We start from the raw sequence: 8,977 nt of genomic DNA, 5'->3' as shown, positions 1-8,977 counted from the left end.
CTCCCCTCAGATGCTCTCCTTGCGGCTAGTGCCATCTCTGAATAGCCTTTGCTAAGTTCAAGACCTGCCTGTTTGTGCTCTCTCTGGGACCGGCAATTCAGAATTGCAGCTTTTACTAACCCTCCCAGGGATAACAGGCCCATTTCTTTTTTAACAAGGCACCTTTTAATGCTGCCCAGAGAGGGGATGGCATGGATGCAGAGCGTGTGGCATGAGGTCAAGGAGGTCTGGAGTCCCTGATGTTCTTGCCTGAATCCCAGCCCCTCAGGAAGCAGCTCTTTGAGGCTTGTCCTGGATGAAAATATGTTGAGCTGTTTGCTGACACCGGTTCTATTCCTGAAAGTGCACGCATACCTTCGCGGTCATAGGCACTGACTTTGGTTTTTGCTGGTGGTTGCTTGTAGATGTCAAAAAAATCACCCCCATGGCAGCTCTTTATTTAAACTTGGCACATTCCTGTGATGAGCTCTGCGCATGCTGAGAAGAGATTACTTCAACCCAGCTCTGGCACTAGCATCTGTAAAGATCAGCAGCTTTAGCTGGACTTTTTTGGTGCTTTTATCTAATAGCTGATTGAATCAGCTTTAGCTAAAAGCACCGAAAGGCTCCACTGAAGTGCCAGTCTTTACAGACACTGCAGAGCCTGGTTGAAGTAACACACTTCTTCATCCGGTAAAGTACGGTTGGAGGGGGAAGGGGGGTTAACGTTTGTGAGCAGCCTGCAGCTGTGGCTTGTGGGTGCTAAGTACCCACTAATTTTTTTCGGTGGGTGCTTGAGCCCCGGAGCACCCATGGAGTCAGCACCTATTTACTGAGGATGGGCCTCAAGTCTTTGGACATTGCTGAGTGATACTGAAGGGGAGAGGGTGGACTTATAAATGTGTCAGTGACTGACAGTCAGTCCAATTTGTGTGCTCACAACAGGCCAGTGGAAATAGGCTTGTTGCAGGAGAGTTTATACTGCTTTGATGAAATTTGGCCCGTAAGGCCGTATACTGCATGATAAATTGCTACACTAGACCAACCCTAGTCAACAGGGTATTGCTTGCCACTTTTGAGGAGACCAGTGACCCTTGTTAACCTATTTCCCCCTATCATTAATTCCATTAAAGCTGTGGTGAGCCAGGCGGGTTAAGGACTGTGATAGTTCTCCCTTGAGAACTGAGAGAGGGGAAACCCCCTTAACCTGGCAAGGGAACAAAAAAAGTATATCGATGTCGAGCTTGATGAGCATTATCCTCGGCATGATACCGACTTCGTGACACTCGTGTTCTACAAAGTAAAGATGTTACAGATACAGGGCTTTGCATGATGCCTTGAGAGCAGTTCTGCAGAATGAATAGGCACTTCTGATCAAAGTCACCTGCTTGTGGAGTGCCTCAAACTTTGAAAAGTCGTCTTTCCTGCCCAAGTGCAGGGGGGCTGGACCCAATGATCTGTAAGGTCCCTTCCAGCCCCTAACACCTATGAAACTATGAAGCTATTAAATGGAAAGAACACTGCTGAGTAAAGGGAACTGGAGGAAGAGTGACTACGAGACTGGACTGCTGAGCTCTGTATTTCCTCCCCACCCCAAGAGGCACTGAGGGAGGCCTCTGGATGCGATGGGGATTGGGCCTTCACAGATTGCACTGTCCCTTACGTTTCACCTGTGAAAAGCAGGAATGGTCTGAGAATGGGAGAGAAGCCAGCACAGGCTGGTCCTTCCAAGAGGGCAGTCACCATTCACAGGCCCCCATTCATAAGCGCAGTTAAGCAGCTTATTTGTTTAGCTCTTCTCTGCATCTCAGGAAGAAAAAATGCTTCTTCCATCCAGTTCCCTGGAGGAGATGGCAGGATGCCGTGCGGAGCTGCTCTCTAACGGCTGGCTGAGTAGCGCTGTAGTATGTGTGCACACATGCCTGTCTCCTTCTGAACTCACTAGTGATAGCACTTTGGGTTGAATTGGCTTTTTCTTCAGTGGATCCTTGGTTTTGAGTAGGGGCTTGCTCATTTGTGGCAGTAGCAGATGGTTCAATCAGAGCAGGTTGGACTCCAGGCACAGCTGATGCCTCAAGCACCATCCTATAGATTTACCCAGGTACATTTGGTATGGAAGCAACAAAACAGCTCAGTCCTGTTTCTACAGGTACTGCCCCCAGAGCTTCAGTTCACTCTCAGACAGGCTTGACTTGATCCCCGTCCAGTAACAATCTTCTCACTTCCTCAACTCCCCCCATCCATGATTAGGAAAGTGTTCAATACACAGCTGAAGGGAAGGCAATGAGACAATAATTCCATCATGTCCAAATCTACTTGTGACTGCGCCATAGTCTCCACTGCACCCCAGCACACAAAGATCCAGCTAAGCCAGTGCTGCTCCTAACGGTGCCTTTTCCCAGTGGGTGAAGCAAGAACTTATGCTAGAAAAATAAGAGGAAAGAGAGGTTAGCCCTGACAGTCTTAAGTTAGGCAGTAGGCAAGGTAGATACGCACTTTAGAGACTATCTAAATAAAATATATAGAGAGCACAAACGTTCATGAACTAAAGTTCACTTCATCATAATAAGAAGAGCAAAACACAAATCCTGCTCTATACTAATGCAGCTTCCCCTGCACAAATCAATATTCAGGCTTGACAAAGTCGGTATGGTCCCCTGCAGCCTGGTCTCAGTAACAACGTTCTCCTTGACTCTGAGCTATGTGGACAGGCCTTACCTTTATTGATGTCTTTCCAAAGGTGATTGTATGCTCCATGGAGCCCATTAACATGGCCACAGCTGGTCCCTAGAACAAGGATGAATCATGAGAACCTGATGCTGTGCCCATGAGATCTGGCTATCTACCCTGATCATGACTAAAAAGCTGAGCTTGTGAAACAAAAAAGCCAAGGTTGGACATGGGCAAAGTCTGCTACCTCTGTCCTTAGGATTCCAGCCCACTGCAGAAGGCTCACGGGAGAGGATCATCCTTGAAATCAAGCCTGCTTGGGCCCAGTTAGCTGCAGTAACCCCATGCAATGAGAGCCTGGGGGTGCTCAGAAGTTGCAGTCCCCTGCCCTCGCAGGTAAAGCCACATGTTTTAGCCCTGGATAACCTTGGTTCAGTGCAATGCTCTGGGCTACAAGCTCAGAGCTGGGATCCTCTTCTTCATGGGCAGGCACTCCCTTGGCTCAGCTAGAGCAGGGTTTGCTTTTACTGCAGAGCTTGGATAAACAGGCATTTGATACTCGAGGAGATGGGCACCTTTCTCAGGCCAAACCCAACCTTTCCCACAGGTGGTGTCACAGCACTGCTTATACTCTGACACAGGGTGTGCTTTGCGCAGGCTAGGAAGGTCAGCTGTGGGCCAAGCTGTAGTCATCACTGGCCAAGACCCAGGAGTGTCTGTAACAGAAGAAGTTCATGGTCTTTCAGCAAACCCTGTGTTACTGAATGCCAGTGTGTGGTGCCACATCACTGACATCATCTCACTCTCCATCCTGCAGCCTCGGCCCTGTTGTTTGACTCCACACATGAGCCAGCCTTGTTTGCCCTGCTAATGCCTTCTGTTTGCAAAAGCTCTGTGTTACTTGCTAAGGCCTACCAAAACACCATAGCTCTGGGTCTGGCCTCCACTGCAGCCCTTCTCTGCCAAGTCTCTGGCCCCATCAGGGCCATAAACCCACTGACCTCCCTATGCCACCCTGAGAACCAGGGCCAGTGGTAGGCTTTCTGCCAGTGCATCTTGCAGCCACTAGTATAGGAGGCATGGCTGGGAAGAGGAGAGCATTTTGAAGGCTCTTCCTGGCAAATCTCTGCTGTGGATGAATCGTTCCATAGGAGTCTCTCTTGTTCAGATTGGGCAACTCTGGTCTGCCTCCCTGCGGTAAACCGTCTCACCACATTCACTCCTATGAGTCATCCTGAGCTCAGATGCATCCTGGTTTTGGAGAAACCTGAATGCTGAGGGAAATGAGTAAAAAGGAGTAAAAATGAACACAGATATGACCTGATAAATCCCTGTACACACATTAACACTGCCCTCCTGTGACAAGGGGACCTCTCTCATTATACATTGCCTTACAAAGTCCTTTTCTAGTAAGAGACAAAGTTACATTGGGTCTCCAAACCCATAACTGCACACTTCAGTTAATGTTTTGGTAGGAAAAAATAGGTACAAAGTGAGTGACCTTATTAAGTATGCCATCCAGGAACCACAGCTAGATCCTGCCTGTTGGTTAAATAGCATTGTCTTGTCAGGGAGAGAATGAAGAAAGTCCCACGACTCCACCCAAAGATGACACGTGCACAGAAACACACACGCACTCAACTACCTGCACTGTGACAGCCACAAGGGACAAGACCAAAGCCCAATGGAGCTGTGGATGATGATCAGGAAAAGCAGAGTATGAAGCTTCACCTTGTCCTTGCTGTGCTGCCGAGGCAGGATTTGACCCCACAGAGCATCACTTCAAGTGATAATGTGAAGAAAGATTGAAACTACATCGCTTCTCCCTTCCCAAACACGTGTATTATGGATATTTCCAGTGCACAAGGGGGAAGAGGGTCAACCCTAGGGCTCAGACTAAAAAAGTCCAGGTTTTTTGTATAATTCTCCAGGTTTAGTTATGGGGCCTGAGTTCCTACGGTAAGCCATGACAGTGAATGGGAGATCACTGCTGTGGAGATGGGATATTGCTGCTGTTCCCAGTGACTCCCATGTTTGGGTGGTGAAGCATGTATTTTTTCCTTCCTAGAATGATGGTGAGATACCCAGTGTTGCTCTTCACATATGTGGTCCCTGGGGTAGTCCCTAGGCAGGCATGGATATTGCTCTCCAGCCTGTGTCCCTCCAGCACAGCCTGGGCCTGGCCTAAGTCACAATGTTAATCCTAGAATGAAGAGCTTGGGGCAGGCACTATCTTTGTTGGTAGCTTGTTCTGGGCTGAGGACATCACTGGCCACTAGCCAGTGAGTCACCGTTTATAAAGCAGCCAAACCCCTCATGGGAGAGTGCTGTGGCATGGAGTTCACTAGGTTTCTGTGACTGCATGATGGGGTTGCCTGTACTAGCAAGGGACTGGACTCAGTGGCATAGAAGATCCCTTCCAGTCCTGTCTTCTTACGAGGCAGAGAAATCTGGGGAGGAGTCTGAAAAGATATAGATGGAAACCAAAGGGGATGTGTCTGCTGACAGGGCCATGGCAGTCATCCTCCCCCGCAACTCAGACTGGGCCTTCCTGTTTGCTGGAGGCCCATGACTATATCCGCAATGATGATAAGGGCCAAACTGATTTGAGGTTGATAGCTGGCCATGGCCTGGGTGTCTTAGCTTCTCAGATGATCTACAACCTCTGGAAAGGCAGTGCACTAAACTTCAGCACATGGTGCCACCTAGTGCTCATCTGATGCATCCCGGAGAGCGTTTAGGATGTTGGCCACTGTAGTCAGTTGAGTCTGTTGTTGTTTAACCAGTCCTGATAAGAAGAGGGGTCCAGTAATGGACATCTCACCATTTGATTATGAGTGATGGGAGGGAAACAAGCTCAGGTCTGGGTGGTAGCCCCTAACCACCTTTTATCAAATATCGGTGGTTCTCAGGTTATTTACTTACCCACAACCCACAAACAATTGTTCCTCACGGTCGGTCCATCACAGCCTTATCAGGGTGAAATTAACCCTGAGGGACAGTTTAGGACCTGAAACCCAGTGAAATCCTTAGATAAGGTGACAGCTCTCCCAAGTTCATACATTCCTGTTATGTCTTCTTAGTGCACAGACAGACAGAAAGCAGGGTAGATCTGCACCTTATAGACTAACAAAATCAGTGATGCATAAACTTTTGTAAGCAGCAGCTTACTTCATCAGCAGTACCGTAGCAAGGCGGGGGGCAAGCAGGGTGACTGCTCTGGGCATCGAAGCAAAGGGGCACCAAGAGGCGCTGCCCAGCTGGGGTGGGGTGTGGGACAGAGCCACGAGAGGCTCATTTGGTGAGTGCGGGGATGGGGGGAGGGTGGCTCCTGCTGCTGCATGTACTCTCGGGCAAGCATGGAGAAGCGTGTGCCCCCCTGGATCTGTGTGCGGGGTGAGGGAGAGCTGCCACTGCGGGCTTTGCCCCAGGCGCCAAACTTCATTGCTACGGTACTGTTCATCAGATGCTAAGATTCTTCTGCCTTTGCCCAAGGCTGCTATTCCCTTCCCATGCAGCAACCCCCCAGACTAGGAATGAGCAAGGGACAAAGCAATACAGATAGTGCTGGTACAGGTTGTGAGGGAGGAAAGGCTGCCCCTGAAGTAAGTCCTGGTGAGGTTGCCTTTGCATTTTTGCTACTATCTTTGCAGAGAAGAGGAAAGAAGGCAGTGGGCTGCGGGGCCCCTGTAACTCCAGGACTCTGGGCTGCTGTCACTGCCATAGTCAGGATTAATGGACAGGAGGCAGGGGAGCAGGCCATGTGGTCCCACAGGCCCCCAGCTTCCTGGCCCCCATTAATAAGAGCCTCTGACAGGCAGCCACTCCCCAGGTCAGCCTGGGCGGCTAGCAAGGAAACCATTTGTTTTCTTTAAAATGAGCAGGGATAGCTGTAAGGGGGTCTCTTGATCCAAACACAGAGAGTATAAGGCGCAGTAAGAGAGAGAAACCTGAGCTCTGCTGACACCAGGAGCAGGAGCCTGCCTGGCTTGTGTATTTACTTAACCGTGGGCCAGCTTGAAGCATACGCTTGGAGGACTATTCTTCACAATATCCCTTTCTGTCCTGGAAATGCTGGAGGTTGGGGACCCTCTGGCCTGTGGGGATGCAGTGAATGGGCCTCTTCTGTGCAGCCAGCAATGTGCTACAAACTTTTAATCAGAGACAGGTGTTGTATGATTAACGGGCTCCAGGTCAAATCCACAGTGACTTGTGCTTTGTGCAAAGCTGAGAGACCAGGGGTCTCCATGTTACCCCACAGGCTTGAACCAAGTAGGGTTTATAGATGACTACAGTGAAGGTTACCATGGAGAGAGGTGACTAGAGAAATGAGCATTGTAATGCCACCTCCCCAAGCCTGTGTAAACCCAGTTCCATTTACATTTGATGTGTGGGAATAAGGGAAGGTCAGAAACATGTCCCTGTGGAGGAGGGAAAGAAAGAACAAGTAAGAGAATTAGATCAATGGTGTCACAGATTTTTAATGCTAGAAGGAACCAGTAAGATAATCTAGTCTGGCCACTAGCAAACCCTGGGGAAGAGAACCATCCCTAGTGATTTCTGTCTCAAATTCAAAGCTTGTTTGCATTTCTGGCATGGCTTTAAATACATATCTAGTCTTCTCTTAAAGACTGCAAGTGATAGACAAATCTCTGTGTCTCTAGGTAAATTGTCCCAATGATTAATTTTCCCCACTGTTATAAAAATGGCACCTTATTTCTTGTCTGAATGTGCCTGCCTTCAGCTTCCACTCCTCAGACCTTATTTTTGTAGATTGAAGGGACATCTGTTTTCAGTCATGTAGATCAAAAATCAAGTCATGCCTTAAACCCTGTCTAAGGAGTAACCCTGAACTTAGCTGCTGGGTTCAGAACTGAGGAGACAACCTTGCTGAAGTACGTTCTGCTAGAAATACACCCTGCTCCACTCCTACATCTAGGATCTCCCACAGGGAGATCAACACAGTGGCACTTTCTGCGTCACGCCACCATCATCACCTGACAGCTACTCCGCAGCCTCTGTGAAAGAATCCCGGTCAGCTTCCCCCGGGATGAGTGCCCACATCACATGAACACACACTCACATGAAGCACTCTCACCAGCCTGAACAGGATAGCCAGGGACTAAATGAACCAAAGGGATGAAGCTCCTCTTGCCCCAGGTGAGCCCTCCAGGTTGGCTGGAGGCTTGTTGGCAGTGGAGTGTGGAGACATCTGCGTGCAACATGCTGTGCTCTCCAGATCTCTTGGTCTAAAACTGAGCTGGCACATCCAGCCCTGGGCTCACTGAACACTGGTTGATCTATGAGACAAAAGGTGCACAAGGATGCTCAGAGCCAGGCTTATTAATATCTGATCGTTTGCCTGGCTCTGGTCTGAATTAGCTTTACTTCTCTACCTAAAGAAGTATTTCTAATGCGGTCCTGTCCAAAGTATCTGGGCACCAATCGTGATGGATATGGATGTCTCTGATAGCCGTGATGGTTATGGATGTCTCAGATGAACTGCAACAAAAAAGGCAACTCCCAGGCAGACCTGGCTGGGGGGAGTGAGACACCTCAGCTCACCTTCCTGACATTGTCCTCACTGCACATATTTCCACTGGTCTGGCAACGCCTCCCTACCCGCAAGTCAAGGGCACATTCCCTTTGTAGCTAGTCCCATTTCTGACTGGCCCTCCTGAAGCTGTTGGTTCCCTCTGCCCAAGTTGCTCTCTCTGGGCTGGGTCATTCACCCAGTGGGTCAGAGGTGCAGTTATTTCTAACACTCTCAGGATAATATCAAGCCAGATGCTTGTCCTTTAACAGGACCCCTATTAAGTCTGTCCAGAGAGAGGAAAACGCGGATGGATGCTGCATGGGTGAGATCAGGGAAGCCTGGAGTCCTGATGCTCCTGCCTGAGTGAATGTAGTTGTCCATGGAAGTGGGGTCTGTGTGTGCAGGACAGGAATCTGCATTTGGATTTGAGGCCAGCTCAGAAATAGGTGGAACCACCAGCCTGGCTGTCCTGGCCTTTGGCCTCCTGCCATGCTGAGCTGAGCTAACAGCTCTGTGTGTGGTGGGAGCCAGGTCCGTAATGGATTAACACAGAACAGCACTCAATGAGGAGCTGGAGTTTAATGCTCCATTCAGTGTTTCACCTGTGAAAACAAGGATTGTTCTTAGCAGCGAGTGAAAAATCAGTTCCTGGAACTCTGCTCCACATGGCAGTCACCTCCCACAGGCTCCCATTCATCCACACAGTCAAACAGCCCAATTGTTTAGCTCCTGCATGCACTCAAGGAAGAAACTGGGTTGGGTTTTTTGGGTTTTTTTTTTGGGGGGGGGGGG

Source organism: Gavialis gangeticus, unplaced genomic scaffold (genome assembly GCF_001723915.1).
Source record: "Gavialis gangeticus isolate Ggan-Ray unplaced genomic scaffold, GavGan_comp1, whole genome shotgun sequence".
In the NCBI taxonomy this organism is placed as follows: Eukaryota; Metazoa; Chordata; order Crocodylia; family Gavialidae; genus Gavialis; species Gavialis gangeticus.
This window is presented reverse-complemented; position numbering follows the sequence as displayed.